Raw genomic sequence first — 11,421 nt, 5'->3', positions numbered from 1 at the left:
CTCTTCCGTCATTAGCGACAGCGGTGGAATCAGCGGAGAATCGCGGAGTGGACAATGAGTTCATCGGTTCCGGACGAAGGTGCGCCCGCCGCAGCTTCGATAAATGGAGAGAGAGAGAGAGCGAGAGAGAGCGAGAGAGAGCGAGAGAGAGAGAGAGAGACCTGTCCGCGGCGATCGCCGGCTCTCGCGGACGACGACGTTCGCGGCAATTACCGCGCCGTGCCCCGGCATGTCCAGCAGCGGAGCGAGAGCTAGAGAGAGAGAAAGAGAGAGAGAGAGTGGAGCGCGCACGAATGTACGAGACTTTAAACGCGAGTCAACACTGTCGGCGAGCCGACAGAGGCATCGCGTGTACGGCAGATAGTATCGCCGGGATGCAACAATAGACCCGAGACCGCTCACCCTGCCCCCCCTCCCCGCCGCGCCATTGCCGCCCTGATTCTCCCCCCGGTCTCTTTCTCTCCCCCTCTCTCCCTCCCCTCTCGCACTGTCTCTCTCGCGACGCACGAAATATTCCCACAGTCCGGCCTCACACACGGCCGGATTAAACGCACCCATTGGGCTTCCCATTGTCGAGGCGCGTACGCGCACGCACACGCATACGGACACGCGCGCGCGTTGCGTTCACAATGCCCCAATATTCCCCAATCTAAAACGGCCCGGCGTCTTTTTACGCGATTGTTAAGAGCCAGGCCCCCATTATGCCGCCGGCCGGCCGGCCGGCCGGGCCCTTGGTCCCTCGGATCAGGTTGCCCCGATTTTCACTATCAACTCCGTTCGACCTCGCCGCGTCTCTCGATGCGCGTCGTCGCGAGCGCTCGCAGTAGATGCGACCCGACGCCGCTCTGGCGAGTGACAGTCGCCCGAGCGCGCGCCGGGCTCCGGCTCGTCGTAAACGAAATGCAGACCGAGGCGTATCGCGAATACCGCGCTGAGAGGAGGATGTGCCGATCGAGAGGACATCGAGCAACCTCACATCGTGGGGGGGGGGGGGGGGGGGTTAATTAATGGATTAATTATACGCGTGTTAGGCAAGTCGACGCTTGGGTTTTTTCGTTTGGGGCTCCCGTCCTGTGTCTCGTCTTTCCCACTCGCGGAAAGATTGGGATTAGTTCGCGGAAGTGACTGAAGAGCCATTTAGTTTGGTATGACGACGTTGAGGAACTTTTAATTAAATAAAATTTGGAGTGTACAAACATGTCTGTAGGATAAATATGCGGAGGAAAATTGTCAGAATAGTCTCATCATGATAAATTAGTGGATTAATCCCTTAAGCATCAGGATGTTTTTGTTACTTCTTGTTACTACTAGGACGGCTGAATTTTCTTCCATAAGTTTCTTTTTATTTTGTTTTTTTAGTGTACACGAGCTATAAATATTTATGAATATTATAAATTCTAGCACACCTAGGACACCTGCGCTGCGTAATATGCTGCTACCTAGTGGCGACAGTTAAAATATATCATCACGGGTGAATTTTCACCCCTCCTGGTGTTTGAGGGTTAATAATACGCGTGTTAAACTTTGGGGCCGCTCGTCGGGCGTTTCTCACTTTCTCACTTGCGGAGAGAGATTAGAACTCACTCGTGACATTTTGCGCGAGAATGACAGAAGCCATTCGCTACTCGTTATATTTGTTAAGACTTGGCACATTCAGCCGAGGTGTGTCCGTGCCAATTCCGCGGGTTTTACATATTGATCGATTGCTCCACGATCTGGTTTCTCATTTCTACACACTCCCCGTCGAATCAAAATTATTATATAATTAAAATACAGCGTGCGCGCTAAAGCGCGAGACGCGATTTGTTCAGCGAGCGCGTAAATATACGAGAACATAAACGCCGGGAGAGAGGTGCGACTATTAATTCCTCGACTGTTTTCATAGCTCGATATTAGTAGCGATTCACGGCGTTTCACCGCGCCAGAGAGCAAACCTCAGCCGCGCGCGCGCTGCTCTCGTAATTATATCAGCGGCGTTTTAAGTTCCAAACGTCGGGAGCAGCGAGCCTGCAATGGTTAATGATCCCTCGTGGCGCGCGCGGCGGGCAAACGTCGGCGTCGAAAGTGCTCGAAAAGTAATTGATCAAAAAGCGAAGTTATTAACGGCGCGACACGCTGAACTCCAGACATAACGCGCCGCGCGCGCGACCCCCCTCTCCCGCCCCCCTCCCCCCGCGTTTTCCTCCTTTTCCCGCGACAACAGTCGCGAATGCACTCGCGCTGCCCAGCCCGCGAGACACCGTCATCCAGCGCTCGTTCCCGGATTTTTAATAAGACTCACGGCCGCGCGAAAGCGGGAGAGAAGGAGAGGGAGGGAGAGAGAGAGAGAAAGAGAGAGGGAGCGAGAGAAAAAGAAACGACGGGACGACGAGCGGAGCCGGAGCGGCCGGCCGAAGGCGCGGGGGGGGGGGGCCGCATCCCCGAAGCCGCGGCCGAATTATGGGCCCGGTCCCCGCAACGAGAGTGACACGCGAGCATAAGTGAGACAAGTCACGCACACGCGAGAGAGCGCGCGCCGGACAATGCCGCGCCGCGCTGCGCTACGGTGCGCATACCAGGTGAGCGCGCCCGTGTTCGGTGTTTCGCGAACAAATCGGAGAGCGTCCCGCCGGCACCCGGCTTCGCCGGCCGGCTGGCGAGGGGTGCGCGCGCGGGGGGGAGCCCGGGACGACGCGCGGGGGGGGAGGAAGGGAGCAGAAGAAGAAGAAGACGACGACGACGACGACGACGACAACGAAGAAGCAGAAGAAGAAGAAGAAGAAGAAGAAACAGAAGAGGCTGAAAGCATTGTTCCGCTCCCCTCGCGCCCTCTCCGGGCGGCTCTTTCTTTTTTTATTCCCTCACATTTCATAGCGGTGCACCATGCGGTACCTTCTCTGCCTCCCCGAAGCCACCTCAAACGCACCGGCCCGTGCTCAGGTGTGCCCCATTGTTAGCCGCCCTACATATCGCGCACCGGTCCTCGCGTTTTGCCCTCTTTATTATGTGTTTGGCCATTATAACCTGGCCGGAGGGAGGGGGGAGGGGCAGGCAGAAGGGGATGGCACGAGAGAAAGCGTGGAGCACAGACAGCGCATGTTGAATACGCGCGAACGCGGCTCGAGGGATCAAGTGGCGTTTAACGGCGTCACGCGGCGGACGCGCTGCTGTTCCGCGGCTCCGTTGCTTTTGCAGCGCATTCCGCGGACACTCCGGCCGTCGTGGGGGGGGGGGGGGTCGGCCTGCGCGCAGGACACGCCGGCACCGAGGGTGAATCCGCCTGCGAGATTCGCCGCGTGGCTCTCATTTCGCGCACCCACGAGTCTTTTGTCTATTTCAGTGGTCACTCGTTCTTTAACGAGTGACCGAGCGACCTCACCACCTTGACGGTGGATTGGTCAATTATTAGGTTGGCGCAAAGATAATTGCGGTTTTTACGTATCGAGTATGAAGACGCACGTATCAGTTAAAAATATATGTTTGTCAATCAAAAAATAGAGACTATTGGCCTGTGCAAATTTCTCTCAACGGGAAACAAGTTTGTTTATTCCTACAAGATAGAGTTCTGGGAAAGATGTCACCCAGAAAAAGTAATTTCAGAACAAGCGGAGTCATCTAAACTTTGGAGGATTTTATTCTTATATACGGCCTGAAGAAAATTCCTCTAAGATTAAGAGGAAAATATATTATAAACACATTATTCTCAAAGTTAGAGAGATTATACGTTTTATGTATAATGCAGCGGTCTTATTAGCGTTCATATAAATTCCCTCTTATACACATAAATACACATAATCTTATACATAGATTTATCTTTTTTCAAGAGGATAATTATTCATTCTTACTGTATTTTATTTTTACTGGTTATACTAGTTGATTTGAAAAAAAATTATTATAATGTATAGAGAAAAGTAATACGTATATATGGATGTATTTCTGGCTCCAGTTCTGCAATAAGTAGGTACGAATGAAATACGATCATCATAACAAATAAATTTCCAATCAGTTTTGTTATGGACTTTATAGCTACAAACATGTTCATCGCGACCAATCGTATGAATCGTATAACCATGGTTAGAAGAAAGAATATATTATTCAACTTGTTGCGATAGATTAGAAATTATATTTGACCGAATGCGAGTAAATTATTTTCGTAAATTATATGTTACAGTAACACATACCTTTTTCAAAAAAGCGTTCCAAATATTCCGACTCATTAGCATATGATTATTTCTTCGGCCATGTCTCGAAGCAGAGTTCATGACTAAACAAAGAAGACTAAAAAAAGAAGTCGACATTCAGATCAACGTATTCCCCTTCATATAAAAGGAAAATTAATTGATATAAGAGGGAATCCTCTTGAAACAAGAGGAAAATAGTTGGAATAATATCTAATAAATTTTAGATGTAGAATGGTTCGCTTCAATCGCTTTATCGAAAGAGAAATCCTTTTTCTGTAAAAGGCTTCGCTCAGAATATGAGACTATGAAAAAAATCACTTAACAAATAGAATACCTTTTTTGGGATAAACGGTAATTGGAAAAGTCGGCACCAAACTTAAAACGATGAAAACCGCAATTATTTTCGCACCAACCTTGTAATACAAGACGCGAGCAAAGTCGAGCAAAGCTTTACGCGAAGCTGATTTTACCGGGCACTCGGGGTATCAATCGCTATTCTATTTTCTCCGACTCTCTTGTGGAGAGATTTTCGTTCACTTGTAATATTTCCGCAGAAATGACTGAAATGGCGTTTAGCGACAAGACGGTTTAGTCTCGCTTCTCCGTCGTAACATGTTAAATGATGTCTAAACGAATTAAATGCCGTGATTCAAAACGGCTGGAAGTGTGTAGAAAAGAATTTCAGCCAATGTGCAAGTACAAAAATAACACACTTGGGCTCGATATCAACTTTTAGGATATCGACGAGTAACTGTTAAAATTGTCGCCGTCGTAATTATCAGTTCGCAACTCGCAATTGTGCGCTTCCAGCGCTTACTGCGATTTTTCACTTAATCGAAAACTCGTTGCGACCGACAATAACACAACATTTATGTATCGGCTGATTTATCGCGAAAAATGCGCGCAATTGCCGCTGTTTGACAGCCAAACATTCCGACAGATCGTTTACGAAAGCCACCGTTAACAACGGCGCCCGCAACGGCCGAGGGCGGGAAAAGTTTCCGCCGCTGACACTCTCTCGCGCGAGCAGGAGAGCCAGAATTTCCGGGTTCTTCCCCTCGTCGGCGACGTTCGACGGCGAGTCGCAATCGTGCGACCGCAGCGCGAGGTATGCAAAACACGAGTCTCTCCGTGAGAGAGAGAGAGAGAGAGAGAGAGAGAGAGAGAGAGAGAGAGAGAGAGAGAGAGCGACATTTTCTTGGCGGAGGCAAGAGAATCAGAGATTTTTCCCGTCGCTTTTGAGCGACTCGGGCGTGCGACGTGGGACGCCGCGCCGCTCCAGGGGCGGCGAGGGGCGCGAAGCGAGCAAAGGGACAGGTTTCTCATTTTTGCATGCTGAAACGCTTACATAATATCCGCGGCGGTGCGCTCGTCGCGTTTTGTTGCTCGATTTGCGGAAGCGCGCCGCGGTACGCGAAGCACGACTCTTTATTACCGCGGACACAAGCATGTGGGATACGCGCCTTTTTTTTGCCTTTCTTTTCTTTTTCCCCGGCAAACACACACGCGATTTCCCTCGGTTTCCAGCACTCGCTGGAGTGTAGAGTCCTCGTCGCGCGCGGCAAAAAGAGAGAGAGAGAGAGAGAGAGAGGAGGGAAGAGCCTCCTCACGAGCCATAGCCAAAGGGATTTACGCGATGCTCGGCGTGACCTTAAGGTCGCGGCATCGAAAAATTGCTAAATTATTTAAGACTCCCCTAGCCGCGCGCGTCGGTGCTTGTTGCCGGCTGATTTATTTCGACTATCGTGATGCATAGCCCCGGTATCCAATATTGTAATACGCTTTGCATACGCGTACGTATCATTGTCGACGGTCATGGCCCGGCGATTGAAACACTACCCGGGCTATATCTCAACAAGTTGGCCGGGCGTTATGAGTACCTGCCCCGCGCTCTCGCGCGGCATTATGTTCGCCGCTGGTAGAACAAGCCGGTGCTTCAGCAACGACGGCAAGGAGGCAAGGCGAGAGGCGGCCGGGCCAAGCGCGCTCGCTCTCGTGATCGCCGGATCAGAATCCTCGACAACGACGACGAGGCAGACAGGTGCAACGCTCTCAGAGCCGCTTCTTTCCGCGTCCATCTTCGTCGTCGTCGTCGTCGTCGGCGTCGTGTCGTGCTCGTGTGTATGTGTATGTCACCGTCGACGAGCGCGGCCGCGATTTTTCTCACGTCCGCGCGAACGGCAATTTGCCCGGATCGGATAAGGAGCAGGACGAGCAGGATAATCACCGCGTTAGCGCGCGTGGCGCGGCGCGGCGCGGCGCGGATCGGGTGCGAACACTCGGCGCTTATTAATCGCCGTTTTACGAGGCGCGACGGTATCGACGAGCGCGCCGAGGAATCCGCCCTGGCTGTAATTAAATGGCCGCGGCATTAATTAACGTTAAAACACGCTCTAATAATTAATATCAATCGCCGCGCCCCCGCTGGGGCCTGCTAGGGATGCGAACGAGCGCCGCCGCGCTCGTGCAGACAGCGAGAGAGAGAGAGAGAGAGAGAGGGAGAGGGAGAGAGAGGGAGGGAGGGAGGGAGGGAGAGAGAGAGAGAGAGAGAGAGAGAGAGAGGGAGGGAGTTCCCATTATCTCGCGCGTCATTCCGCATGCGGCGCGGCGCGATTACGCATGGACGCGCCCGATAATCGCGCGCGCATCTCTCCGCGACGTGAGTTTAACGTTATTCGCGGGACTTGATTGTCGCAGCGCAGCGATCTCCCTCCGGGGCGCGCGGCTGCGCGCTGCGCACGACGGCCTTCGCGAATAACGCATCGCGAGCATCGCATAACGCCCGCGCGACACGCATCTCCCCCCTCCGCCCCTCCCCTGCCCCTCGCCCCGACCGTCCTCGTTCGGCAATAAATAAAAATCACTCGGTGCGCGGTGATTTACGCGCGATCCCGGCGGCTGCTTTTTTTCTCCCCCCGCTCATTACGCCAAGGAGTTCGGAGGGACGCGACAATCGCGAGGCTACCTGCGCGGCCGTCAGCCGCGCACGATTAATATGTTAATCGCCGCGGCGACGTCACGTTAGTCACGGCGAGCGAGCCGTGACTAACGGACAGGTGTCCGATGATCCGTCAGCGTCGGTGAGATCGAAAATTCAAAAATCGCCGCTTCTCCCGGCCCTCCTCATTCAACGTCAAATGCAAAGTGCCTCGAGTGCGATCAAGATATGTGCCTGTTAGACACACAGAGAGAGAGAGAGAGAGAGAGAGAGAGAGGGGGGGAGGGATGGAGCACCCGGGCGATTTTTCACATGTCGCTCCCTCTCGTAGGTGAGAGCGCGCCGCGCGCGCAGCATTGAGAAACACCTGCGCGTCGCCAAAGTGGTGGCGCATCGCGAAAGAAAGAGTCTTTGGGGCCGATTACGCGGCGCGATTGCGGCCGTTGCTTCGCGAAATTGACGCGCGCGCGCGCGATCGGGCGAAATCGAATTAGCCGTTCGGCGGCGGCTCTTGGGCGCCGCGGCTGGATTATTAGAGCGACAACGCGCGTGCGAAATAAGAAATCGCCGATTCGGCGGCGGCTCCCTCTCTCTCACTCTCTCTCTCTCGTTACACGGCAATTACCTCGCACCATTTAAATCGCCCCGTTGACACGCCGCGCCGCCGCCGGCGCGTCTGCTCGCTCCTTCTCTCTCTCTCTCTCTCTCTCTCTCTCTCTCTCTCTCCGGCGTGCGGACGTCCGCGCGTCCGCACAATTCGCCGGGCGCGAGCAATTTACGGCCGGGCCGTCCGTAAATTTACTTTCTTCTGCTATCGCGGCACGCAATTACGCGCCATCCATTTCGCCTGTCGCCCCGTCATCGAGCCTCTAACGCGCTCTATCTCCTTAAAAACGACCCCGCGTGACTCGAGCGTCGTCGCCGACGAGCCGTTGCTTCGCTCGCTCGTTCGAGCAGCGACGACGCGATTAGTAATTCAGATCGACGCACAGAGTGAGACGTTACGCGAGCGCAGCAATTACGCCGGCCGCGGCCACCGAGGTGGTGGGCCGCGGTGGGAATTTTTTCGCCGGCGAGTTATTCAGTCGGCCTACGAGTCCCGATAATCGTCGCCCTCGTCGCCCCCTCTCTCCGTGGCCGAGGTTAAATCCAGCCGGGTGATTCGCTATAACGCAAAGTTAATTAGCCGCGCGGAATCTAAGGCATCCGCCGGTGTCCGGCGAACTCGGGACGCGCCTGTGCGCGCGCGCGCGCGCGTGTCTGCGTGTACCTTGTCCTTGCGGGGCCAAATACGTGGTGGTGACATCCACTTGGCGCCAGTCCGCTCGTTCTGCAACCGGACCATCCCGACCGGGATGACGTGTAAAGGCGCGTTTTCAAAGTAACCGGCCACAGGTACTACGCGCGCGCGCGCGCGCGCGCGCAGCCCGGCGGATAATGTATCTGCGAGGCCTGAGGATGCAGCCGCGGGCTTTAAGGAACGCCAACTATAAATAGATTCCGCGCGCTCGCGCGCTAGTATTCAGCCACCAGGACGCCGCGACCTCGGCCAATCGAATCGCGCGCGTACTTTGTTACAGGCGTGTGTTACACACACGCGGAGATGGTGGCGGTCCCCGATGATGTCGGCGGGTGTGATTAAAATACGGGAACGTGACGCGGCGGAGAGATCGTCGAACGGCGAACGGCGAACAATAATCGCGTAAACAAGACGCCCCCCGCGTGAGCGCCGATGTTGGGGCTTCCGTGCGCGATTCCAGCGGGATCCAGCGAGGCTTCCGGAGGTCTGAGCGTGTTACTTCGGTCCTTTCTCGAGCAAAAAATTGTTCAGGCCATCCTCACGAAGCGCCCGATAAGGTCCCGATAAGGTTGAAACTAACAAGTCCTCGAAAAGGGACGTCTCATTATTACTACATCAGGCTCCGAGTCTCTGGGTCTTTTAAGGATATCTTAGATTTTACGAAATAATTGGGTTTAATAAATAAGGGATAGGGAACATTGATAAGGAAAAGTCTTTTAGGGATGCTTTAGATCTTATATAAGGCTTTGGTAGGGAAAACTGAGAAGGACCTTGGAAGAATTTGTTAGGGATGCTTTAGATTTAACAAATAAAAGCTTTGATAGAGGAAAAATTGATGAGGGCTTTAGGAGGATATTTTAGGGATGCCTTAGATTTTATGAAATAACTGTAATAGTAGCTTCAATAACATGGAAAAAACTGATGTCGGCCTTGGAAGGATCTGTTAAGGATGCTTTAGATATACAAAATCAAGTTTTGTTATAGAAAATTAATAAGATCTGAAGCGTGTAGTAAAATTGTCATAGTTTAGTATCGTTTCAGTAGGTACATTCTATCTGGTCCTTTTAAGAATTTTTCAATTATACCGCAACTAAAAACAAGGTTTTTAGTTGCCATATTCATTGGTCTCCTCCAAGGATTTTTCTAGTAGTATTGCCTTCGTTTTGAAATGCAGTAAACTTTAATAAAAATAGTAGCAGGATTTTTATGTGTAAAGAATGCTAAAGAATATTTTATTGTAAAGTATGCTATATTTTTGAAATAAAAAATTCTTGTTGCATACTAACAAGATTATAAAGAAACAAAGAGATTACAGTCTAAATTTCTTGGAATAAAAAGAAGGAATAATTTTACTCAAGTATTAATAAAAATATCTCCTTATAAGGACCCGTTGAACCATTTGTTACACATCTTGTTGATTGCCCTTTCTATTCGTACTAGGGCCCGATTAATGTTACAGGAGAAAATAATTAGACCCTTATCAGAGAGAGTCCTATGAATCTTTCTACTCGGGTTGTGCGTCTCTTGCCGCTCCAAATTGCGTCATTCGGCACGTTACAGCTTGCGTCAACTTGCATAGTTCGACTAAAGCGGCGAGAAACGCGCAGGAAGAGCTGCGGCCAAGTTTGTTATTCTCCGACGTTTGTGCGACTCGCAGCGCACCGAGTCCCAGCGACTCTTCCCAGCGCGAATTTCCCAGCCTTTGCTCGAGATTGAAGAACGAAGTTACTGAGTGGGATGCTGATGAACTTGTCGCGATCGATCGATCGATCGAAGACTCGAGCGCTCTCGCGCGGCGCACTCATTCTTGCGATTTCGAGCGTCGAGTGCCGCGTTGCTCCGCGAGTGAGAAAACTTTCGGCTCGTTTCGCGAGATCCCGCTGCGATCAATTGAGACAGTACACCGCAGATACGAGTGTGTCACTTTGACGCGCGCATAAGCGCGTGATTGGCTGGGGCTTTCTTCGCATGTTCGTCTCAAGTCTCACGCCATTGAATTCCCTTAGCGCAGCACTTGACACGTTCGAGACGTATGAAGCGACGGGACCCGAGGCGACAAGAAACGCGCGAAGAAAGCCGATTCAGCCGATCGCACGCTCATGCGTGTCAAAACAGCGCACTCGGATTCGCAACGTGCTTCCCGTGCGAGATCTCCCTCGAAACGAGTCGAAAGGCGCGTTACGCTCCGAAAAGGGAAATCCCCCCGCGTCCTCCCGATCACACTCTTCCGCGCGCCTCGCGCCTCCTCGATGCGGAGACAAGGCAGCAGGAGAGACAGAGAGAGAGAGAGAGAGAGAGAGACACAGAGAGAGCGAGAGAGAGAGAGAGAGAGAGAGAGAGAGAGAGAGAGAGAGAGAGAGAGAGAGAGCCGCTTAGAAGCGCGCGACGCGTGGCGTGGGTGCCTCTCCCTCGGAGCCGCGGCGCTCTCGCGAGGCTACGTGGCGGCGCGCGCACGTAAGCCGCTCGCTCTCGGCTCTCGGCCGAGAGGGTTTCGCAAAACCGCGCCGTAATATACGATCGTAGGGTCTCGACCGAGAGCGTCCAGCGTTTATCTCTTTCCGATACGGAAGTCTGGCCGGAGGAATTAATTGCCTGCCGTGGCACCTTACCACGAGGCCCGAGAGCGCGCGTCTCCATGCAATATCTGCTCGCCGCGGAGCCATTAGCCGGGCGCATACTTTACGCCGCGCGCCGCGGCCGGGGAAGCCACGTAAGAACCGCGAGCGCGAGTGCAAGAGCCGTCTCGGGCTGGTAAAACCTCGTTTCGCGGGACTCACGCTTCGCGCCGTCCGTCCGTCCGTCCGTCCGTCCGTCCGTCCGTCGTTCGTTCGCGCGGACGTCTCGCGCGGAGGATCGGAGGTCGTTAACGAAAGCGCGAGGTGCGCGTACGCGCATAAAGCTGAGTCGACGTGTAATATAACGACCGGCACCATTAGAATCCCCGCGGCCGGCTGGAGATCCGCCGTCTCGGGACGCGCGTTTCGGGGAACGTTGACCCGCCGCCGGTTCGCGAAGCCTTGGCG

Source organism: Harpegnathos saltator, unplaced genomic scaffold (assembly GCF_003227715.2).
Source record: "Harpegnathos saltator strain DR-91 unplaced genomic scaffold, Hsal_v8.6 scaffold418, whole genome shotgun sequence".
Lineage (NCBI taxonomy): Eukaryota > Metazoa > Arthropoda > Insecta > Hymenoptera > Formicidae > Harpegnathos > Harpegnathos saltator.
Note: the sequence above shows the minus strand (reverse complement) of the source record.